At 42.7% G+C, this 26,297-nt stretch overlaps 1 protein-coding gene across 42 annotated transcripts in view; it reads left to right on the top strand.

The window, feature by feature from the left end:
* Nucleotides 1-26,297, top strand: part of MADD (MAP kinase activating death domain) — a 2,081,072-nt gene that overhangs the window by 420,888 nt on the left and 1,633,887 nt on the right. The window lies entirely within an intron of this gene.

Genomic DNA, 26,297 nt, shown 5'->3' with positions numbered 1-26,297 from the left:
GGTCACCAATGCAAGGCAGACAACCTTTGAATGATTGTTCAAAATATGCCATTTGTTTAAATTGTAAATGTTATCAAATGCCTCAAAATCCCTACTATGACAAGGATTTCCCTGCCTATCAAAACTAAAGGGAAACACTCCAACACAGGATGTATGGCCCTCACACTTAAACATCAAATACTCAATGAAAATATATGGCAATTCACATAACATCACCAATAATATTCACAGTCTTTTTTGATAACCTCTTGGTAACCTGGGTGAGCTCCCATTCCCCAGGATCCAAGGGAACTCCGCTGCAATGCTCAGCAAAAAGAAATAAGGACATCCTTGTAGGAAATATAGTCTCAAGGTTCTTGATGTCTTCAACTTCAGGGTAAAGTTTTGTTAACCAAAGTTCTAGAAAAGCTTCTCCACTTCACCAAAATCTCATAGGTGCCATTTCCAACCACAATGCTTTGCCACAATGTCCAGTTGTCCAAGAAGAATTACCACAGTCAAAGGAAAGACTACTTCTGTAAATGTTAGTGAAGCACAGTTCTTGGTTAAGTTAGAATGCCTCTCTTTACAAGATTGAGTCACAGTGGGTGTCTTTGTCAGCATGACTTCGCACTTGTACTTCCACTTAAACTTCTACAAGGGTTTACCAAGCGGGCCTACTCTGTTGCCTCATAGTATTCCACCTTAATTTGAGCTACTGAAGTCTCACATCTACTGACAACCAAATACATGACCACAGCTTCAGTACTTTGTGACTTCAAACAGATAATGACAAGATTCACTTTCAGGTACCTTAAAACCTTCATATAGACAAGACACTCTTCCTCTGAGCCTTCCCTTCAGAGGGGCAACCTCTTTCACTTTCTTGTCTATCTGCAACCAACAACCTAGAATTGCCTTTGGAACACACTTCTCTCTTCCGTCTTTGGCATTGTAGGTTGTATCAACTTCAAAGAATATTTGTAAGTAGCAAGTTTCCCTTCCCCTACCTTGCCTTTAACCCTCTGCCCACTGTTAGCCAGAATAATTACCCAGAAGCAATGTTGCCACTCTCTTGGCATTAGATAATGCCTGCAAACTTGTATCTTAGGCAATGCTGAAGTTCTATTAGGCTCACAGTGCTGTTTAAACTGTTTTCTGGCTCTGAGAAAGGATGTTTCAGTCTCAATTGGGGAATACCTAGTTTACTCTTGGCTAATGCTTGCTCTCTCCATCTTCAAATAACAAGATTGTAACACTTGACTTCTCTTTATGAACAATTGTTGTTGTCATGAATAAAGATGCAGAGGCCACTCTTCCTCTGAAAAGCGTAATTAGGCACACGTGACCACTTCATGTATTTTGCAATGTTTACAGTTTAACAATGGCTTTTCGTAGCGAGTGAAAGTGAGAATACCCGTTCACACCCGAGTGCTACATTTCAAGTGTCTCATTGTTAAAGACTCAACTAAAATGTTGCCTCGCTTCTACTCTTATGCAAGCGATTTTTAAGCTGGATACTGTTGCCAGCAGTGCTCGAGCAAGGAATCAGAACGCCTGGTTTGAATCGCAGGCTTCTGTGTTCCTTTCTCCACATTTTGCACAACTTATGCCTCTCGGAGTTGTCAGTAGAACACCCAGACAACTAGTGTTCGGATCCTGAAGGAACGTTGTAAACGTTCACTATTCCATACCGGTGGTCCGACCCCCGGGGGCCTTAAATAAAGCTCCTACTCAATACTTTTGTGTCCTGCCTATTTACTACATTTGGTGACGAGGCAGTGTAACCCCTGGCCCCCGGAGCATATCTGACCGTGCTGCCTGTCAACCGGCAGCCACAGCAGCAAGAGCAACAGCCGCTGCGGAACAGTGTCACTCACCGTGTCTCCCTCTGAACCAGTCAGCTGCCCAGCGAGGCGGGAGAGCGGAGCCGCCCAGCAGTGCGGAGCGGCCCCAGCAACAGAAGCGCTGGGTCGAGGTACCCTTTATTTTTTTTAATCTTTAAGGGTTTTCTAAGGTTCCGCTGAACTCAAGAACTGCATTTTAAGAATCGCCGATCAACGGCGATTCGAGGAAAGGACCTTTGTGCATAAGACTACGCGCAGCCATTTTGAGTAGCCTGCCTCCTGTTGCCATGACGACAATGCTACGGAGCTTGATCTCAGCTGAGTGAGCCTCCCACGCGGACAGTTTCCATTTTCATCACAAATCTACGACACGCCTCGCCCAACTAAGACTGTAAAATCATAAACAACTCGCCCTAGGCGCATACAGACTCCGACGCCGACTCAGCAAGGCCATCAACACCCCTATCACCGCTCACTCGACATCAAACCCTTGCAGAAACACACAAAAAAAACGTGTTTCAACTACCACCCGAATACTTCAATGCTACCTTCACTGAACATCTGCTAGACATCTTTGAATATCATTACCAGAAGCACAGAGACCACTTGTAGGGCCCTGCAACCACCTGAACAATCACCCCTCTCCAACCACACGCACAGGCCAACCATGCAGAACATTCCACATCCTATCAAGTTCCTTCCTTGTTCTGGAACTCCGGCGTGCCCCTGGGAGCAGTGCGTTGACGGCTTCCAAGTTTACCTCAGGGCCATTGGTGGCAACAAGTTTAGTGATGACCTTAAGGAGGCGACTCTCTTTAATTGTATAGGAGCAGAGGCTCTAAGGTTATTCAGAGCACTACCAGAACCGGTCGACACTGGGGGTGATGGCAACCGCAAGTTGTACACAGCCATGACCAAACTCACCAAGCACTTCGGCAATAAAACAAACGTAGTATTGGAGGGATACAACTTTTTCTCCAGAAAATAGATGAAAAGTGAATCAATTGACTCATACATCGCATCTTTAAGAGTACTCATGTGAACATGCGAGTTTACTAGTGTCGGTGATGAATACTTGAGAGACCAACTTGTCTTAAATGTAGCCGATCCACGCATACAGCAGAGGCTATGGCAGACAAGGAACCCCTCAATAGACCAGGCTACTGAAATAGCGAGAAGCATGGAGTTCGGAGATCACTATATGAAAGAGAGGCTAGTCCAAGGGGAGAACATTGAAGTCAAGTCTGTTGAAATCAACCCTGAAAACAACCCCAGCGAAAGCTTGCTAGCAGTGGTAAGAAAGGCTCCATCCTCAGAGTTCAAGATTTAACCCTAGAAGAGGGAGAATGTCACCTATTGTAATCAAGACCCTGCCCGCTGCCAAAGATGTGGGTGGTACAAGCACGATGACACCGACAAGATATGCCCTGCAACCAACGTTGAGTGTTACAAGTGTGGACATTTTGCAAAAGTCTACAGAAACATGCGAGGGAGACCTGGTAGAGTTGGTAGGTTCAATAGGCGACCCTTCATCAGATCTGGGTCCGTGAGACTTATAGAAAGTGATCAAGGACATGATGATATGTTATCCATTAGTCAAACCTGCCCATCAATACAAATACTTACCCTCACCTCTCCACAAGAATACAAGAGCCCTTGGGTCAGCATGCACATAAATGGCACACCTTTGCAAGTAATGGTGGATACAGGCTCGCCCTACATTATGGTGGACATTGAGACATTCTTAAAAGTACTGTCCGGTAAGGTGCATGAACTACGATGCACTTCTGTGAGAGCCACAGGCTATGGGAAGACCCCCATTGACATAATCGGATACACGTGGGTGAAGCTCAGGTTTCACGATGGAGAAACATATTGCAAACTTTTCATGGCCAAAGACGGGTCCTCAGTGGTAGGTTGGGAGGAGCAAGCCGCCCTCCAAATAAGAATCCACCCTGGAGAAGAAGTCCCTGTGTTGAGCGTGCTCAAAAGCGACACCGACATCAAGTCTACCTTGGCTAAACAATTCCCTAAAGTCTTCAGTGGGAAGGTTGGACTCCTCGAAGGCTTTCAACACACCATTGTCTTGAAGAAGGGCGCCATTCCTGTAGCCCATCGTGTCTGTGGAATTCCTGATGGGAAAGCCAGACAACTCCATAAGAATGTGCGTTGATTTGAGGGACTTAAATAAGAACATATGGGTCGACAGGCACCCTTTACCTAACATATCTGAGCTCCTATCAACTAAGAAGCCAGCTAAGTACTTCAGTACTTTGGACCTCTCATCGGCATACCACCAAATTACCTTAGAGGAGAGCTCAAAGAACCTCATATCGTTTGTCACACCTTTGGGGGCATTCATGTTCAACAGGATGCCTTTTGGTCTTGCTTCGGCGGCGGCGGTGTTCCAGAGGCTAATGTCACACCTGTTTGGAGGCCTTGATGGAGTGCACTGCTTCCAATATGACATTCTCATATCAGCCAGTATGGAGGAAGAGCACGACGCAAAACTCATGGGTGTCCTTCAGGTGATTCAAAAAAGTGGGCTCACTCTCGAGTTGGAGGAATGCAACATAAAATGCAATCAAGTTTCCTTTCTCGGCCTTTCCATCAATGCCAAGGGGATCAGCCCCAAGAAGAAACTCATGGACACCATTTTGAATATCGCTGAGCCCGAAAGCAAAGACCAGCTCAGGAGTTTCCTCGGCATGACGGAGTACTACTCCAAATTTATAAACAACTACGCCAACAAAACGAAAAACATGAGGAACCTTATGAAGATGGCTACCAAGTTTGAATGGTCCGCAGAGCGAAGTCAAATCCAACATCAATCAAGCACCTGCCCTAGGGATGTTTGACTGTAAAGCGAAAACAATCATATCGGTAGATGCCAGCAAGATCGGACTTGGCGGTGTCCTTGAACAACAGAAAGGGAACATCATAACCATTGCCTTCGCATCAAGGGTACTGAGGGGTGCGGAGGTGAATTACTCCACCATTGAGAGAGAAGCTTTGGGGGTGAAATGGATCTTACAGCACTTCAGGAACCTAATATGGGGTTTATCCATCTTACTCAAAACGGATCACAAACCTTTGGTAAATGTCCTCCAATCTAAAACGCCTCACCTCATTTCACCAAGGATTAGGCGTTGGTTCCTCGACATCATGCAATGCAATCTCCAAGTGTGCTATACCCCTGGTCCCTCAAACCAAGTGGCCGATTGCCTCTCTAGATTGTCCACCAACCAAGACACTGAGACTGAATGTTCCGATGGGGATATCGTAGCTGCCATCAATCCTGCCATCCCCAAAGATGATTGGATAAACATCGCCAGCACTGATCTAGAGCAACAAGAAAGCAGAAGAGCCATAGTCAACGATTGAGTAGAACCTGGTCAAACCCTAGCAGATTTCATACCTGTCAAAGAAGAAATATCCATGGATAAGGAGCATATCTTCAGAGGCAACAGAGTAATTCCACCTGTCCTACTCAGGAAAAAACTACTCGATTTGGCACACGAGGGCCACTTAGGGAGGAGTTTAACAAAGAACAGAGTGAGGAGCAACTACTGGTGGCCGAACATGTGGAAAGAAGCTGAAGAAACAGTGAAAAACTGTTCCGCCTGTGCCATGAGTGACAAATCAAAAATCCTAAGGAACACCACTCTACAACCTAAAGAGCCACCCAAAACCGTGTGGTCTAAACTTGGAATAGACGTCATGGGTCCCTTCGAAAACCTTGAGGCTGTAAGGATATACTTCATAGTGCTCATAGATTACACCTCCAAGTGGACCGAATGGGGAATAGCTGAAATGGGCGTTACTACCAGAAAAGCTATAGACTTTTTGACAGAAATCTTAACGGAGAAGGTGATCCCAAGGAAGTGGTCTCAGACAACGGGTCCTAGTTTACATCTTCTGAATTTCAAGAGTTTCTCAAAAGCAGGTCCATCAACCACATGACGACATCCCTGTACCACCAATCTCCAACGGATTAGTGGAGAGAATGAATAGACTAGTGAAAAGTATATTTCAATTAGCTACAGCTAATACTCTTCCATGGAGGGAAACCCTCAAGGAGGCCCTATGTGCGTACAGAACAACACTGCATAGTACTAACAACATCGAGCCATTCACCATGATGCGAGGCAGAGTCGCAACCAAGCGCCTAAGGCCGGCATGGATCTTCATGGACACTGGTGAGGCGAAATTAGACATGGACCAGATCCAGAAAACAGTGCACGAGAAGCAGGTAAAATACAAAACATATTACGACTCAAGAAATGGAGTAAAGGGAATGTTGATTCGAGAAGGAGACTGGGTCTGTGTCAAAGAACCAAAAAGGACACTTGAGGGTAAAACCAGCTTCAAGTCTCCACAAAAAGTTGTGCGTTGTCAAGGCAAATCTGTCATACTGGACGACGGGAAGAGATGGTCTGGAGATGATTTGGTGAAAATCACAAAAGACACCTACGGACCCAGCACATGCAAGGACAATGTGTGTGGCACTCAGTTAGAGAATAGTTTCACCCCTGAGGGAGCATCTTACCACAGCCTGATGGAAGATAACAGGTTCCATGGTGACTTTGACGAAGCCTCTGTCGGAAGACTGTCAAAAAGAAATTGGAAAATCATCCGGAATTTCAACAACGACTACATCTACTATTAATTAATTTACTGCCTGCTAAATGTGTCCTATTCATAGTATAGTTCAGGAATACTCTTCCATTTTTCTCTTTTCTCCCTCCCTCCCCCTGTTTTCCCCTTTTCCTCTCCTGTTCCTCCCTCCTCTTTTTCGTTCCGTTTTCTTCTTTTCCTTTAGGAAGGGAGATGTTATATATCATGCTTCTCGGAGTTGTCAGTAGAACACCCAGACAGCTAGTGTTCGGATCCTGAAGGAACGTTGTGAACGTTCACTATTCCATGCCGGTGGTCCGACCTCCGGGGATCTTAAATAAAGCTCCTACTCAATACTTTTGTGTCCTGCCTATTTACTATAATACTGTTGCCAGCAGTGCTCGAGCAAGGAATCAGAACGCCTGGTTTGACTCGCAGGCTTCTGTGTTCCTTTCTCCACATGTTGCACAACTTTAATGACTTCTGGCTTCACTTGGGATGCACACCCTTCCTTGCTGAAGGCGTCCTAGGTCCAGCCACTCAATTAAGGAGCCCTTCTCGCTCCTGAGACCCATGGCTTCACGGCAGCTCCTCGCCACGGTCTCTGACAGGCTTCCTGTTGCGCGATCTCTGCAATTGGGCTCACATGTGGAAAGGCAGTCTTCCTGCACGCCTTCCGCTGCACAGTCTCCGCTTCTCAGAGTTTGTGGGAACAAGACCCTCACAGGACAAGCAGGTGAAATCTATTGCATCAGAGTCCCAGCATCCCTTTGGTTCTCCCACTTCTGCCTGGATTACCAACACCATGCCTTCTTCCTTCTGCCTCTGCTACTACTACATACGCTCCAGCTCATTCCAATTGCCTGCACCTGAGGGGGCCTTTTAAACTTCTTGGCTTCCCTTAGGTGTGGGCTACTGGGCTAAATTGCCTGACTACTACTACAGCATGACTCTTCAGTCCTCTTCCTCGTCCCAGTACTTATGGGATCATGGGACTTGTAGTTCTCAACAACAAAGTTAGTTTTTCTGACTTCTGCTGTTTGGCAAACAGCCTTTAAAAGTGTGGGATTATTGCGAAAGTTAAACTCTGGGGTTTCCCAGTCTTCCTGGCCTGGCCCCCTCCCACCCCCATGTGATCTTCCCAGGCCAGGTTTCTGGGAGGAATCATTACTGATTCATCACAGAGCACAGAAGGGGCAGGGAAGGGTGGTCCAAATTTCCGAAATCAAAGATATCCAAGGCTAAAGTGACTATTATTGCAGTAACCATTTTTAATATGTATTTTAATTCACATACTAGCAACTCTTCCACCAATAGGCATTCAAAACATTCAGCGGTAGCCTGGCAACCCACATAATCAGCCATTGTCTGTTGGATGATGTGCAGAGTAAGCTCCCCATCACCATGTGCATCTGCAATCTTACAGGCATGCAATGCAGTTGGCCCTTCTTGGAGTGACCCTTCACTAGGTGCCTTTTTTAGTTCAGCTATTAATAAGGAAGGAATCCCGGTAGTCACTAGTCCACTATACAAAGTGGAAAAAGTGTCTATTTTGTCTATACCCAGGAAGGGAAACACATTAAATTATATATGAGACAGAGCTCAAAGAACAGGTTGAACGTTCAAGATCCGTTTACAAGGAAACCTAAATACAAATTTTAATTTCATACATATTGAAAGTTAGTAAAATACACAATTAATAAAAATCGTTACACAAATGCTCAACACAACCAATAAATGTCTTACTGGATCATTACATTAAAAAAAAGGATTTCGTCATTAACATTCAAATGTTTGATTAACAAAGAAGTGAAAGATACATTCAACATATAACTGGTATTGTATCTGTTTCTGATCATTGTTGGATAACAGGAGTTGTTCTTTCCCTGTTTCAGTCCAGGAAAATGTCTCGACATGTTTCAGTTCTTAGGGAGTTACTCATAGAACATTCATCCGGAGGGTTGTCATAATCACGAAAATCCCAATTAAAAGTGAATAGCTTCGTAAGAGAAAAAGTGTTGTGTACAAGTCTGTAAGTTAAAAGAAAAAGGGGCCAAAGTAAGGAGCTAGAACTATAGCTAAATTAATTTGTCTATATCCTAAAGAATGGAAAAGAAGACCACATATAGGGTTATAATTACCTTGCGTGGTGCTCGTGGGGGCTCACAACATAGGTTGCTCAAGTTGAAGAAGGCTGCCAACTAGCTCTTCACCTGCAACTAATATACGAAAAACCTCACTGAGTGTTTTTCTCATGAGCTACAAAACCTGCTCGGTAGTTTAAAAGTTACATCATAACGGAACTCCTACATAATAGAATGTGGGAGTAACATATATCGTGATAAGCCGGTGGCTCACCTGTATGTCTGGTGTAAAGAAACGGACATTGATAACTGGGTGTGAGTTCACTTTAAGTTGCTCCCCTCTGGCAGTAATTACTCTTGGAATAAGGTTTTCACCTCCAAAGTGGGCAGGAACTGACACTCCCTAGACAGAAAAGGGGCAATCCTAAGTATAATCCATTGATGGAGGATAACACGCTTACCAGGAGCCGTGTGTCAACACACCTTGAGTAATTAGGATACCAGTCAGTTAGAATTCGCAAGACCTGTAGACAGCATGTGGAGAGAGAGAGAGTATGTGTAGACCTGTGAGGAAAAACGCCTCCCCTCATAGTGGGAGTCCAAGAGGCCATCGGCAAAGTAGGTACACTAAATGGCCCTGCTGTGATATACAGACAGTGACGGACCCAAATATGGAACCATCCGTGTTCAAATATCGGTCAGCCTCAAAAAAGGCAAGTGAGTTGTGGCATGCGGCTATACCTAGAAGACACCCAAGTGTATACAATAAACTAACATGATAGTGTCTTACCACCATGGGTTCACAGGCTTCTAGTGATAGAGGTACTGGTTGCATCAATAGCCGTCAGTGCGGCTCGTCAATTATCGAGTGTTAGTCTACGGCGAATAGAAAATATCGGGTATCAATGCCAGATATTCACGTACATACGGGTCTACAAGCTTTCAAAAAACGAGAGCATTTTGATATTATAAACATACCTCGGGACTAAGTACGAAAGTGTCCGCTTGGTACGTGGATGACAGGCACTCGGCAGAGAGGAGCTGCGCGTCTGAGTACAGAGCGCGCGGTAGAGAAACTGTGTATATAAGTTTCTATGGAAACAGAGCATGGACCCGTCCTGTGTGCAGGACGTAGTACCTGTCTTGGAAAAAGGATCGGCCATCTTGAGATGGAGTTAGACCTGGCAGAACTATGCAGAGTGTGCTATTCGAGTGATGGTCATGTTGTGTGAAGGTAAGTCCACTGTGAGAGACTACAAGATCGCAAGAGGCAAATCACTATCCCATTATATTAACAGTGGCGAGTTACTGTAAATTACAGTTTTCTTTGAGTCGAGTGACTGCAGACATCGATTAACTCCCACCATGTAGAGAATACAGTGCAACTGAATACATTTTACCAATATAACATTATGTACACTTTAAATAGGCCACGCAACATTGTTTTGGTGGTCATCATTAACTACTGCGTGGACAATTATGCAGTGCCATTCAAACGTGATCACCAGGTAGTATAAACATGGTCTCAATATCTACAAAGAACAAACAAAGGTGTCACGGGCGACTCGAATAGTAGATTTCATCCAAAAGTATAAAGGTAATAAGCTCATATATTAGAGAGTAACCCAAATATTACAGTCTACAACTCACACAGTTATGTCAGTATACTCTACGGATATGCAATGCCATTCAAACGTGATCACCAGGTAGTATACACATGATCTCAATATCTACAAAAAACAAACAAAGGTGTCACGGGCAACTCGGACAGTAGATTTCATCCAAAAGTATAAAGGTCATAAGATCATATATTAGAGAGTAATCCAAATATTACAGTATACAACTTGCACAGTTATCTCAGTATACTCTAAGGATAAACAACCAATTGGAATATATTACAGCTGCTCTAGAGCTCTCAATTGGGGTCAGAATGACATCTTCTTAATGGCAGATTTTGTGCCGTTCAACAGAATCGTTCATGCCTCTAATGTCACTTCGTAATCTGAAGATCATTTCTTGCTCTTTCTTCAGGAGTCTACTTCCTAGTGTTTGTAAATTTCCTCCTTTTAGTGTCAAAAGTACAGTCCACCTGAAGTCTTCATGTCTGTGGTTTGCCTGTATAAAGTGTTTAAACATAGGGACTTTGTCAGTTTTGTTTTTAAGGCAGCTACGGTGCTCCGATACGTGTTTTAACTTTGCGGATCGTTTTCCCCACATATAGGAGTCCGCATCCACATGTAATTAGATATACCACATACTCAGTATTATAATTGGTCAAATTTATTTGTACCCAAGGCCGAGTTAAACCTACGTCAATCTCTTTGCTCTTACTAGTAAGTTTACAAATTCCACATGCTCCACATGGATTGTGGCCACTGGCTGGTGGTAAACCCCAAAGCGTGGTCAAATTAGGCATGTTGCTAGTTAGTGGTTTTAAACGACTTCCACTTATTCTGTTGCCAATAGTGGTGCTTCTTTTATAGGCAAACAGAGGCATCGGGAGAGGGGGTTTGGAGGTTTCAAACACTTTCCAGTGTTTAGCAATCACAATCTTGATTTTTAAACTTTGGTTTGTGAAAGTATTAACACAGACAATTCACTCATCTTTTGGTTTCTTTCGTTTCTCTTCCAATAGTGCTTCTCTATGGTTATTAAATGCACGCTTGGCAGCCCTTTTGACCAGTTTTTTTTGGGTAACCCCTCTGTTGCAGCTTTTTACTGAGTAGGTTAGCTTCTGTTTCATACGTACTAGTGTTGGAACTATTCCTTTTAAGACGTAAAAATTGGCCAAAAGGTAAATTGCCCGGTAAGTGTTTTACATGGTGGCTGGTATATTCGAGCAGAGAGTTCATATCCGTCCTTTTTTTTGGTATGGTTTCAATTTCAAAAACCCATTAGAGTGGAAAATCGTAAGATCCAGGATATCGATGGTTTCTTTTCCTATAGTCATCGTAAATTGTAGGTGGGGATTCAAATTATTAAGCCAGGCCAGAAATTCATTAGCTTGTTCGCTTGTTCCTTCCCAAATTACTAGAATATCATCAATATAGCGCTTCCATTTTTTGATACTCGATTGGTTCCGCTATATATATATATGGGTCTTTTCGAACATTTCCACATAGAGATTAGCAACGCTAGGGGCCATAGTGGCCCCCATAGCTGTGCCTTCGATTTGTTGGTAATAGATCCCATTGTACTCGAAGTAGTTTCTTTTGAGGGCCAGCTCTATACACCATAGTATGAATGAGGTGGGTACAGGGTCATGATCAATTCTGTTAAGTAAGATTTCTTCCACCACCTCTAGAGTGGCCTGTTGTGGTATATTAGTGTAGAGCGACACTATATCAAAACCCAATAGGAGAGAGGTCTCTGGGTTGAAATTGAGATCTTCATAGATGTTTATCACGTCTCTGGAATCTTTCAGGTATGAAGTCATCTTTTGGACATAACCTTTCAGATAATGATCCGCAAAAGTGGATAGTGGTTCTAGAACAGAGTTTATACCTGCCACTATCGGTCTACCAGGGGATTTAGTAAGAGTCTTATGTACCTTAGGAAGAGTATAGAAAATGGGAATTGTAGGTTTAGTATTGTTCAAAAAGTCTGCTTCTTGTCTGGAAATCCATTCGCGGTCTTTGGCGTTGGTGACTTTTTCGGTAATCGGCCTCAACAGCTCCTTAGTCGCATCTTTAAGTTGTCAGTAATAGTGACTATAGTGACTCAGTTGGTTTTCACACTCAGTGATGTAGTCAGTCCGATTAAACATCACTATTCCACCCCCTTATCGGCCTTCTTAATTATGATCGTAGGATTATTAACCAGAAAGTTTAGCGCATTTTGTTCAGCCTTAGTTAGGTTCTGAAAGGGTCTTTGTCGGTTAGCCTCTAGAATAGCTATATCCGCATAAACTCTTTTTTCAAAGACCAGGGATTCAGGAGAGAAACTACTAACAGGAGGGCGGAAGGTAGAGGGATTACATAGTCCTGTGTGATTTATCGTTTTGTCACTACCTGTGATGGATTCCTGTGCAAAAAATTCCCGTAGGTGGATTTTTCTTAGTAGCTTGTTCAATTCCACTCGGAATTCGAAGGGATCATGTTCTTTAGTGATCACATAGCCTAGTCCTTTATTCAACACTTTTTGTTCAATCAAGGAAGGTTGATGATCGGAGAGGTTGATCAGAAGCGATTCCCGCTCCGGGTTTGTTTTGCCCCTTCGTCCCAGTTGTTGCGATTCTGAGCGTGATATAAAAAACGGCCTTGATTTCGTCTTCTATTCCCCTTCCCAGATTGTGTCATTGGTTGTCCTCAACCTCTTTTTGTCTGTTTGTTACCAGTAGATATCCGTTCTTTTTAGTTCAGCCAGCTCCTTTTTGATGTAACATTTTCTTAGTCTGTGGTTGGGCTATGTCTGTACCCATTGGATAAGATGGGCTTTTTCAGCCCAAATTGTTAATATGGACGTAGGACAGCGCAGCAATCCCAAGAAGTACAAGAATTCGGTAGGGGAAAATGTTTAAACAGAAAATGTCTAGTACCCCCTCTAAATTACAGATTAACTTCTCACTTTATATTTTTCTGTACTTATCTTCTTTTCCACAGAAATTGAATAGTTTATCTTGATTTCCAATAATCAAAATTCTCCCTTTGTCACAAATAATTCAAAATTGGAAAGAAATTGCTTGTGATATTTCGAAAATATGAACTGTATATTAGAACTTTCAGTAGCTTGACCCTAACATGGGTGCAACAGAGCTCTATAATTCAATGGGAGTGGTGGGCAGCTACTGACAAATTAAAGAACCCTTAACCCGTGTGTGCGTAATTTGTCATCAGATTATGTTAATAACATTTATTCAAAATTTTAAACTGATCAGTGTCTAATGCTCTAATTATTCAAAGAGCTACCTGAAAGCATATCTGTTAGCTTGAAATTAACAATGCTATTTTTTCAAAGAGTAAGGCTATGTACTGCAGGTCTTTCGTTTGCCCTCAAACAGGTAGGCCTTGCATCGCCTCGCCATAAATTCCTATCACTATTGTAGTTTAACGGCAGTGCCCTTCTAAATGTGACTGACTTTGCTTGAAGCTTAAGGAGTAGTTAATACGAAGCACTTTTGTAATGTCCATCCAGAACACTACACCCTTCTCCCCGTTTTGTTTCTCAGCACAAGTTATTCATTTCTTTGTTTCTGTAAGCCCTGACATATCCCATTATTACCACTTCCCAACGCTGAATGTGCTGGTTGGATACTGCAGGCATATTGCTTCAGCTGAGAAAATGTATATTAATACTCATCCCATTGTTGCTTAGAATATTGTTTCTCAGCAGGGAAGCACGTTGGACTGTTAGATTTGGTAGTAGGAGCCATCAATTTAGCAGAGGGGTGTTTGGTGAGCGTATGTTGAGAATGTCTCCTTTCAGAGGGTAGTTTCCAGGGCTTTCTTAAAGGGGGGAGTCCAGCTATAGATGTTAAGTGAGGATGCAGTGTTCCATAGGTCTGGGCCCTGTGCCCTGATGGCTTTAGCTCCGTGCTTCTACCTTAAATTTGCTCGTCGGATTGTCCTGGTTTGTTGAATCTAAAATCTCAGATTGGAATATAGTTCAGTGCCAGATTATATTGCTATTCACCTTTTTGCTTGCACTTTCCCCATTGGCTTTGTAGATGGTGCACCAGATTTTGAATTTGATTCTGTTCCACTAGAGCTCTCACAGGACAGGTATTGTGCAATACATTTTTGTCCGGTTCAGGCAGAGCCTTGATCATAGATTCTTTGAAGAGTATCTTTTTAGTTTATGGGAGCCCATATTACAGTATTCTTGCATGAATAGTCTGGTCTGTCCTCAGTGGTGTACTGGATTTTCATTCGGAACTTCTGTAGCTAAAGAATGGGAATACCCACAGTTTCTGCTTAAGCATTGGTACTAGGGCGAACTTCCCCCCCAAAAAAGGACTTGATGCATAAGTTAGAACATGGGAGTGTAGTTGTGCTGCTAATACGCCACGGGTGCCGTATCTTTAATATATTTTCCAGTGGGTGATTTCATCCATTTGTTTTGCCATGTGTTGGAGGTTGTTTGACATTGTGGAGTATAAAACAAAAATGGAGCAAAAAGCTCTTCAGCCAACTACTCCATGTAAAATGTACGTATTGATGACCCAAGCAGTAACTCGGGTACTGTCATGAGCGCTACTCCCGAGGAGCCAAGACTGGCCCAGCGTCCCCGGAAACAGGCTCATCATCCACACCCCCGGTTCCAGCAGACCCCTACGGGGGCCCTTTGGACCATGTCCTGGCGCCTCTGGCGCCAGGCTCATAAGGAACCACAGTCCCGGCGCCATGGGCGCCGGGCTCATATTCTTAAAGTGTGCAGTAGTGATTGGGTGGACTTACCTGTGGCAGACCATGCTGCATACTCACCTAGAACAATCCAAGCTGGGTGAAGTCCCAGCCACGGGCTGGGAGGGACCAATCCTCTGTTACAGTAACTCTTTTCTTACCTGGGTGGGGCTGATGCTAATCCTCTGACACTGGAACTCTTTTCTTACCTGGGTGAGGCTGGAGGAAGAATACGCACCAAAGCACTTCTCCACTATTTAAACCACGCCCGATAGAATTCACGTGCTTCGCGTTATTCTGCAACAGCAGCAGGACGCTCACCGAGTCAGCTCCTGCATTCCAGGTCCAGACACACCCTCAGCTTCTCGAGCAGCAACCTGTGGATGAAGAAAAGGCACAGGAACATCTACTCACCAGAATTCAGCCACAAGAGTCTAGTCTCCGACAACCTGCAAATAAAGACATAAGGTTAGAAAACGGGCAACACACTCGCAGCTGCGCTCGCTTACCTTATCCATCCGTGATCACACCGGAGTTCACCGCGGCCTTCGCTTCGGCAGCATCCCAGCACCTGGAAGACAAAAGACATTGTTAGTGGTGTCCGAGCCGAAGGGTTCGCAACTCAGTTATACTTACGCGCTTCTTCACGCGCAGCAGCGGCAGCATCGCCCTCAGCATTTCGGCATCTGAAAGAAAGGAAAAGACATTATTAGAGGTGCCCATTTTGAAGTGGCCACAATTCAGTAATACTTACGCGCTTCTTCACGCGCAGCAGCGGCAGCATCGCCCTCAGCATTTCGGCACCTGACAGGAAGGAAAAGACATTATCAGAGGCGCCCATTTGGAAACGGCCACAATTCAGGTATACTTACGTGCCACCGCACGTGCAACAGCGGCGGCATCGCCCACAGCATCTCGGCACCTGAAAGACAGAAAAGGACATTATAAAAGGGTGCTCCTTCAGAAGCGGCCTCAGATCTTCTATACTCACGAGCCTCTTCTTGCACAGCAGTGGTGGTGTCGCCAACAGCTCCTCAGCACCTGAAGGACTATTACAAGCCACAAAAGGACACTGAGCCTAAACACTGAAATCATCCAGTGACGTAACTGGATTCCACGCGCCCCTGCACCAGAAGCAGGATGGAGAGCTCGGCTTTACTAAACCAAAGGTGAGAGTTCGTGGAGACCAGTCGAGAACCAAGAAGTGGGAAAAGCAGAAGATTGGTGGGAGAACTTATCCAAGCAGCTTGTAATTACCCCTTTTTCTTCCACCTGCAGAAAACTCACCTTACAAGCCAGACAGGAGGTCCTGCCCAGAGCGTCTTCCGAGTTCTACGCCTCATCATAGTCATAGAAGCAACTGTAGCAGTCCAGTTTGGGTCAGCGCCTCCGTGGGAATCAGGTGAGCGTTACAGGTACATAAATGAAGCTGGAGCTACAGCCCTGCAAATGCACCTTGAATCATGATCTTCACTCCACAGGTCACTGCGTTTTGCCTAAGGGAAATACTTATGGAAAATGTCCTGTCAGAAGGCAGGCATACTGATGTGCTTAAAGCAGCTACACAGTTGCCAGAATCCTAATTCATGAAAAGATTGAATGGCTTGGAACGTTGAAGTATAACACATACTGCTACTATAAAGAGGTTTAATTTAAATCAATGACTTTTTGCTGGGTTAATTTATGGGAATACCAGTGTACAGATGCTATGGTAGAGGTCAGAGTCTCCAGTGGGTTTGCCTCATTTCTTAGTTATAACATTTAGTATGTATATGTGAGTGCAAGACATTTGGTGACTAGATACTTATTCCACAGCCATTCTAATTAGTTGCTACTAAACAATTCCTGTTGGGAACACATTTTAAAAGCTATATACAGATCAACAAATTGGCATTTCTGAAAGGCAAAACACACTGGTTACTGTACTATAAAGTGTATGCTATTGCTTGAATCTTTGTAACATGTGTAACAGTTTTAATCCTAAATATCATTCTTTTATCTAGTAAGTAGCTCAGTGACCCAAGCTCTTGCACCAATCATCTGTGTTCAACCAGAAGGATACACGTTTGAATTCCAGCAGGGCTGAATCAAGAGCGAAACAGCACCCTCACAACCAACATCAAGCACCATGCCCCAGTGAAATGGCGCACCCTCATGCCTAAACCATCAGCACCCTTGTTCACTCAAGAACTCAACCTCAACAACAACCATCAGAAAACAAGAAAAGAATTGGCGAAAATCTTACAGCGCATCTGACCTTGCCTTGCTCAAGGAACTGCATGCTATGCTCAGGCGACTGATCAACACTGCCAAGGCCAACTGCTACCAAACATCAAGGCCAACAATGAAAGCAGAGCTCTCTTCAAAGCCATCAAGCACTGCATCAACCCTCTGCCCGACCCACCCATAGCACACTCCATCAACAGATCCACCGCCAAAAACATTTTCTTCATCAACATGATCTGCCAACACATAGACACCAATGCCACAACTGACCGCACACTATACATCCCATCTCGCAAAACCACAACTACCTGGACAAGTTTCAAGACATTAACAATGGAAGACCTCATTGCCACCTAAGCATCCCTCAAGGCCACATTGTATGAAAATGACATCCTCCCTGCCAGCTTACTCAAGACCTTTCTGACTGAATCGCTCCTTCCTTACCTGACAGTCATCAACAGCACCATACCTCAGGACACCTTCCCCTCGACCCTCAAGACCGGACAAATCCTCCCGCTTCTTAAGCAACCAACAATGGACCCCAACGATCTCAGCAACTGCCACCCCATTACCCATCTTACCTTTCTAGTTGGGATCCTTGAGAAAGCAGTAGCCATACAACTCCTCCAACACATTAAAGCCAATAACCCCCTTGAATCCTACCAATATGGCTTTAGACCCAGATGCAGCACAGAAATGGCTACCGTCAAGGTGATCGATGCCCTTAACATTCCTGATGATGTCTATCTGTGCCTCCTAGTTCTACTTGACCTCTCAGCAGCATTTGACACAGACCACCAGACACTGACCAACAATCTAGATTGCTGCATGAGGATCAGTGAAATCCTCCTCAGCTGTTTCAAATCCTACCTTGCAAACTGCAAATATTTGTACAAATTGATTCTTCCAGATCACCAACTCTACCCATCACCTGTTTAGTCCCGTAAGGATCCATCCTGTCCCCCGTGAGCTTCAATCTTTAAATGGAACCGCTCAGAACCCGCCTCTCCACACAACATCCACATCCACATCCACCAATATGAAGACGACACGCAGATCGACCTCAGGATATTCTCCATTGAAGACCTCCACAGACTCGATGCCTGCCTCACATTGATCCAGTCCTGGATGTACAGTGCGTACCTGAAGCTTAACCCCTTCAAGACTGAATTCCTACTGCTGACCAACAAAACAGAACACCCTGACATCCAGACCTGGCTCTCTGCTATGAACCTCAAGGGATTCACACCCGAGCTGGCCCCCTGTTTTTAATTTAAAAAAACATTTTAAAAAAAAAAAAAATGTTTTGTTTGATTTTACAAACTTTACATTTAAAATAGTTTCTTAGATTCATAGTTCAACAATTCATTTGTTCTGCACATTACAACTCATTTCATAATCTCAATCCAAAATTTGATTATTGTAATGATTAGCCATTGGTCTTTTCCTTGAAGAAGATTAGCCCATCTTTCTTGAGTCGTCTTCGCTTTGTTCGAGATTCTAAAAAACTCTCTAAATAGTTCTCTTTTTTCTTTCAGCACAGGACACACCATAATTAGGTGGAATAATGTTTGTTATTTGCACTTCCTTGCAAAATCTACAGTCCGGGGAAACCATGCCAGTTTTATCGAACATTGCTAGATAATCTCTAGTTGGTAATATGTTCAGACGAAATCTTAAAAATAGATCACGAATCATTCTATCAGGAAAATGACTTGGATATTCTGGAAGTTCATTTAGAGCTCTTACCTCTATGTCGCATTTGAGATGACGTTTGTAGGTTTTTACCGTTTTTATCCAATCGTTGTTTTTTAATTTTCGTTTCGCTTGCTGAGGTCTCTTTGTCAACATTTCTTCTGATATTTCTTCAAGTTGCAATTTTCTTTTTATATTATTGTTATCCATTTCAAGAGAGCTGCTGATTGAAATGCTTGTTCTTTTGTTTTTAGTATTTCTAGTGATGGGATCTGATCATCTGAAATTTTTCTATACAGGTCCATCTGTTTCCTTGAGACTATGGATTCAATAGACTGCAGGCCCAATTCAAATCGAATCCTTGCAATGGGAAATGATTTTGGGAGAGCTAACTTTTTCCGCCAGTATAGCCCTTCCAAAACAGACCAACTGATGACCTTCTCGTTGATTAGGGATTCACTGGCATAAGTTATTATAGGAACTACCTTTTGTCTGTACAGTAACGTTGTTGCCTTTGCCGAGAATGTTCCATATTTCAGATGAAAGAACCTTCCTTGTCTGGCCAAGGATCTTGCCTTTTCCTCGATATATTCATGCCATTCTTTTTCGTTGCTTGATGGATTTATCAAAGCTCCAAGATATTTCATTGACTTTGTTGTAGTTATTTCTTTGTTTTCAAGCAAAATTTTTATCGGGTGTTCGATTTTCCGATTTTGAGTGACCAGTTTCATGACCTTTGTTTTGGATGTATTCATTTGTAAGTCGTTTTTGCACAAGTACGCTTGAGCTTTATTCAAAGTTTCTTGTAGGCATTTTGAGGTTTTGTCCAATATTATAATGTCATCAGCGTAGATTAATGTATGGATACTTTAATTATTGATCTTCGGAGGATTTGCTTTGGGATTTTGTATATGAGCCTCAAAGTCGTTGGTATATAGATTGTATAAGCAAGCAGCTAGAGGGCATCCTTGTTTCAACCCATTCCAGGTAGGGATGGATTGTGTGACCATACTGTCCATTGTTAGACGAACTTGAATCGATGTATTTGAGTATAGTTGAATTATTGGACTTAGGATGGAGGTAGGGCAACCCCATGCTGTTAATTTCTGCCATAGTTTGTCTGTTTACTGAGTCAAATGCCATTTTCAGATCTATGAACAGGGCGTAGACTTGTTGTTTTCTTATGCTTGCTTCCGTTTTTATCATATTCAGTAACAACAGATTTACATTGGTTCCAATCTTTGTCACAATACCAGTTTGTCTTTTCGCTTGCTTTCTGTTGTTTGCTGCCCACATATTCAGTTGTTTTTGTAGATAATTTGCAAATAGTTTTCCCAACGGACCTAGAAGGGCTATTGGTCTATAGTTACTTGGCTTCTTCCTATCTCCTGTTTTGTATATAGGGATCAGAATCGCGACTGTCCACGTGTAGGGAATTTCTTTTCTTCTTTCTATTAGTTGTAATAAATGAAAGAAGAATTTTGCCCATACTTCTGGTGTTGCTTTAAGAACTGCATTTGAGAGCCCATCCGGGCCTGGTGCGCGTGATGGATTTAGAGCTTTAATTTTGTTTGCAATGTCTACCACGTCCCAGTTAAATTTCCAAGTACACTTGTCCTTTGGTCTTTTTGTTAACAAGTTTGGTGTTTTGGTGTGATAGACTTCTTGATAATGTTCAACCCACGTGTGAGGCTCTACCTCTTGTATCTTTGATTGTTGGGTAGAATTGTTGTTCATCATAGACCACAAATTTCTCGTGTTTTTATTGTGGAGTGCTCTCAAAATTGCCTCGGCATCATGTTGTTTCATCATAGCCTTGTTGTTTTTTAGGAAATTAGAGTATCTTTGTTTTTCTTTTTTTATTTGTTTTTCAAAGTTTGGTTCTTTCTTTAATTTCAATTGCCGTAGTCTCTTTTGATGATCTTGTTTTTTTTGTTTGATTTCTGAATTATATTGGTGCCTATGGGAAGTCTTGATTGTATTCTTCGATTTTATTTGCGAATGTTTATATTTTTCTAGTATCCATCCGTAGTTCAACTTTTCGTGATCTTTCATGGGGGCTTCTTGAAATGTCGAAAGTATTTCACAGACTTGATGGTTTCGTATTCTTAACTTATTCAGCCCATTCGATACTTCAAATTCTGGTAAGATTATTTGCTCAGTGGTGGTTTTTTGAGCATACCCTGAAATTGAGATTTGTTGATGATCGCTTCCGTCGTTTGTAGTGTTCTTAGTTGCAAATACTAATTTCTGCAAAGTTTCGGGGGCAAATATATAATCAATTATTGAAGTGGAATTTTTCCTGTCCATGTCGAGCACGGTATTCCCTTTGCATTCATGGGTTGGTCAGTTAACTAAATATTACGAATTCTCAATTCTTTCATCCATTTCCTAGCACAAGGTGACATTTCTTGCAGAGTATGTTTATTACCCTCTTTATTGAAATCGCCAGCTATGATGAATTTATTTTCCCTGTTAGATTGCACAATGGAGTCAATTTCCTCACATATGGAATCGATAAATTAGTTGTCACTGATTGCAGTAGGATTCCAATAGATGTTCTAGATTGAAATACATCTATATTTTACGCGTTGGTTTGTGTCATTTTCATTATATTCTGAATTATAGACTGGCATGCTGATAGTAATATATTGAGCCCAGGAATTGATGTTCTTTCTTGCAGTTATGACCTACATCGTATTGATTTTCGTTAGAATTAGCATTCCTGATGCCGGTCTGCCTATATTCGAAGATATTGCAGGATTCAGCCAAGTTCTATATCCCTCACAAAGGACCTCATCGCTCAGCCAGGTCTCTTGTAGGCAGATTATTTCTGAGTCTGCTAATGTTGAAGAGGGGTTTTCTAAAAGGTGTTTGTGACCCCTTGTATTCCATGATGTTAATGTTATTTTATTTACGCCAGTTGAGTTATCCTTTGGTTGTTATAGATATGTTTTCCTAGCCCGTCGGATATGATTGTCTTTTTCGGTGACGTTTTCTTGATTAGAGTTATTTGGATGGTCACTTCCTTTTGTCTCATTCCTTTCGATATTTTATTTCCTTTGATCAAGTAGTGCAATTTTCAAAGATTTTTTCATTGCCATCATTCTGGTTACAAAGATTTCTTCTACTTTGAAACCAAGTTTCTTAAATTGATGGTTTGCTGATAGCACTCGTTGCATGATTTCCTCTGAATAGAAGTCAAGGTGAGCTTCCTCCATGTGATTTGTGTTTGGGAAGATAATTACTTCAATATCGTCCGTTTCGATTTCCCGAAGTTGCGGAATTGCTTTCAATAATCGCAGGGTGTTAGATCTATTGAGTATCACTGGTTCTTCTGGATTTGGCATCAGTTGAAATAGTGCTAATCTGTTAGCATACTTGATACTCAAAGGGTTCTGGAAATGAGGTCTCAGGATAGGCATCCGTTTATCATAATTTTTTTTTTCATTCTGTTGAATTCCAGCAGATAACCATGTTTCCTCATTTTATACTGATGAGTAAGTATGGGATATGTTATTTTCTTGGTCGTCCGAGTCTTGGGAATTTATCGAAGTAGCCAATGATGTATCATAGCACTGATCGATAACAATCAATTCCTCGTCTTGAATGTTAGTAATGATTGAGTTGTCATCCGGCGAATCCTCAATTATCTGGGGCTCCGTTATCGGGACCTGGTATATTGACTGATTTTTAGTATCTTGATTGATTACATCTATAAGTTCATCCAATGGTTCCAGAAATATTTGTTTTGCCAATTGCAAACTCTGTTTGAAACTATTTTTTGTAGCCAGAATAGGATTTGAAACTTTTTGCTCTATGTGCTTGTTTACACTATTTTGATTAGCTTGTGAAGATTTGTCACTTAGTGATTTTTGTACACTTTGCATTTTCCTCAGAAATGCCCGATATCCCGTTTGCGATTTCTTAATCGCTTTTTTGTGAATTGGTTTATTCGGGACGTCTTGTCCTGCCGATCCTCGTTTTGATAGATCAAATATATCAAAGGGTGTGCACATTGGTGGTTCATGAATGCCTTGGATTAACGGCAGGAGGTGGTTGTTTGTTTCAATCATCATTGGTTGCATTTCATACTGTGTTATTTGATCGATGTAAGCATTATTTAGAAACCGTTTTTCCTCAGTTTAGGTTTCTTGAGGTATTACTTTTGATTCAGGTATCGTATGCAGTTGTTTTTTTGCCTTTTCATCTATTAGTTTTTTTGTTATAATTGACTCTGTTTCCATTAGATTCTGCTTATCTATATGGTCCACTCTTGCCATGTCTGCTAATCGGGATTGCCATGTCTTAGACGTTTCTGCCTCGTATTTCATTCGTTCTTGTATAATGTTTGTAAATGATTCAAACTGAGTTTGTTTTGTCATAATCATTGCAAGAAGCGTTGCTTGGTCTTTTGTAGCATCGACCATGGATTCCTGGATTTTCAGAAATGGAATCATTGCATTTGATAAAACTGCAATCAGGGTGTTTTGCAGATCTAGCATCGTGGTGGGAATTCTCTGTGGATATTTAGGCAAGTCTCTCGTAGTGTCGGAGTCGGTACTTATAGATAACGATTCAATACTCTCTGTTTTTGGTTTTATTACATGATTAATTGATTTATCCTTGGATGTTTTCACTGTTGCATGACTTTCCTTTTGATTTATCGGCGTAGAGGTGTTAATCTGCTTGGCATGGCCAGTTGAGCAGATTCCATTGAACACTTCTTGTCTTTTTTCTTGACAGTCCATTAGTGCATCTATCTCGGTGATGTCAAGCGACAACCTTGCTATCCTGATGGGGAGAGACTGTATATTGTTGTCGCAGAGGGAGTGAGTCGGACGATAGGTGAACTGCCAATGTTGTTTTGCGATCCTTGCTCTCTCTTGCAAGGATGGTGTAATACAGGAATCCTCTGATCTTGTTTTTTGTAATTTATCACTGTTAACCATTCCTTGGGTTTCTCCTACCATTAAGTCAGTATTCGCCTCTGGTAGCATTTGTTGGATTGGAGTTACAATTGGTAGTGTGCTTATCAAGTCTACAGCAGTTCCGATTAAAGACTATGTCTGAGGATTCTTATTGTCGTCTATCGACGGTGATGTTTTTTGTGTTAGGTCACTGATATTATCTTTTCTCATTTTTCAGTGCACTATTCTCTTTGTTTTTATTTGGTCTTGTCTTCTCCTCTATATGTGCCATATGTAATTGCGGTTTTATGTTGACATGTGCTCTGACTCTATCGTTCAGAGCTAGCGTTTCGTCCAGTTTCTCTTGGAGTCTAGTGCAGGGTTTTTCAGTATCCATCTTTAACTTGCTGTAATAGTACTTTGCAGATGCTTCTGCTTTGCTAAGTCAGTTTAGTATTACTCACTTACCTAGCCTTTCCGCCGACTCCAGCCGTAAACAGCAGTTAACATTGCGCCCTTTCCTCCTCGCGGGCTTCACGCCGCAAGGGTCGCGCTGCTGTGCTTAAAAGTACTGATCAGGGGGTGTGTGTTCCAAATGTCACGTGGCACGAGTCATGTGAGTAGGTTAATGCGACGGCTCTCGTGTCCCGCTCTCCTCGACTGCTGTCAGCTGTTGGCAACTGACAGACTTACGTGACTCGGAGCGGCAATGGTAGGGAGTGCAAACAAAGTCAATCAGCTCACAGAAGGTAGATTAGGGGAGCCCAGCCGAACAGCAGTTAACAGCGCGCCCTTTCCTCCTCGCGGGCTTTCCACTTTTTATGGAAGACAGCATAGGTTTCCTTATGTAACCTTAGGCAGTACGTGTAATGGTATTTACAGGCTTGTGCTTTTATGACTCAAATCTTGGCCAGAGAAAGTGGGAGCGGATAATGGCGCCAGGAACTGCCCAACAAAATGAAGGGCCTGAGACTGAACTTTTCCCTCGCAGGTGTGCTGTGTCACAATGCCGCAGCCCCCTGTTCAAGTCCCTTGGGGTGAACATCGACATACATCTCATGTTTAAACGGCACATAACAAGGAAGACACAAACGACCTGTCATTAACTTTCTCTCCTGCGTAAAATGAAGCCTGTCATCGAAGAAAAAAACTCAGACTGCTGTCCAAGCCTTGGTCCTCTCCCAAGTAGATGATGGCAATGGTCCTTTGGAAGGCCTTCGGGCGATTACCCTGGCACCCGTGAAATGTGTCCTGCATGCTGCAGCAACACCTATTAAAGGACTCCACAAATTCGACCACATCACCCAACCGTCGTAGAACTGCACTGGCTCCCACTACAAGCCTAAGCGTCTTAAAATCCTGCATCCTGAAGCCCCCAAGCTACCGCACTGAGAAACTCACCATATCTGGAGGCCTGCGATCCACCAGAAGTAAGGAAATGTGCAGACTTGAATTACGGTGGTGCGGGACGGAAAGAACCAGAAGACAGCCCTTCTCTGTCTAAAATACAAGCCTCTGGAACCTCCTGCTTGTTAACATCAGACTTGCCCCATCCCTTCTACAGTTCAGGAAAAAGCTCAAGACCTCCCTCTCGAAGGAATTGCTCTTCTTCAAAACCTAGGTCCCTTTACACCCTGCACTCCCCACCCTACCTGCGACTCGATGAACTGCTCCCCACTGTTTTCTCCCATGCTGCTGATTTCCCAGCCTCCCCTGTTAGCTCCCGCTTCTTTTGTTCTCTGCTTCCCTCACTGTGTTCTCCCCTCCCCCTATAATTGTAAAGCGCTCTGTTTCTTCCTGAAGCTCGGTCCATGCTCAATAAATACCCTAATAATAATATTAATAATAATCAGCCTTTCATCGATGAATGAAGTTCTGTTAAATTGAGTAATAAAACCAATTATTGCAGCGCTTAGAAGTGGGCGGAATCGGTCATGAAACGCTACAGCAAATCATATTAAATTTTGAACTCCCAAGAAATTAGTCTTCAGTGTGTCTGGATTTCAAAACTATTACATATCTTATGCAGAGCTGGAAACCAGAGAATTCGTTTCCTGCTTTGTCCAAATGTTGCATAGTTTGTATGTAGGTTTGTTTAGTCTGATCTCTCCAAGGTTACACCTATATTGCGTCACATATTTTAGGCATGCCATTATGTGTCCTCATTTGTAATGTCTGTGACTGAGTGTTCCCAGTCATTTCCTGCTTGACTACATCATAAATAAGCCTAAAATTAGAGCAGTTTCTATGATATCCAGGTTTTCTTTGAGTTAATTTGGTTAGTGTCTTCTCTGCTGTTAATGGGGACTGATTGACAGATGTGAGGATGCTTCTCACTTCAATGCCCTTTGTCTGAGAGTCAAGAATTCTTCTCCAGCTATTGGAAACCTTCTCCATTTTCTATTTGTAAACTTATTTTTTTTTTAATTGATTTTCAAAGAAATACCATAACTTTCCCCGTGACTCCCTCACTCTCCCCTCAGTTCCCAACTCCATCCCCCCAACCCCTTTTGATCTGTGGAGGCTGTTACCCCATTCAAGAGTTTTTCATAGTCCCCTAAATCAAATCCAAAAGTTTCAGTCACTGAGGGCACCATT

The sequence above is a fragment of the Ambystoma mexicanum genome, chromosome 11, assembly GCF_040938575.1.
Source record: "Ambystoma mexicanum isolate Mex_15411 chromosome 11, UKY_AmexF1_1, whole genome shotgun sequence".
Lineage (NCBI taxonomy): Eukaryota > Metazoa > Chordata > Amphibia > Caudata > Ambystomatidae > Ambystoma > Ambystoma mexicanum.
The sequence above is the reverse complement of the archived record's forward strand: the minus strand, read 5'-3'. Positions and strand labels throughout refer to the sequence as shown.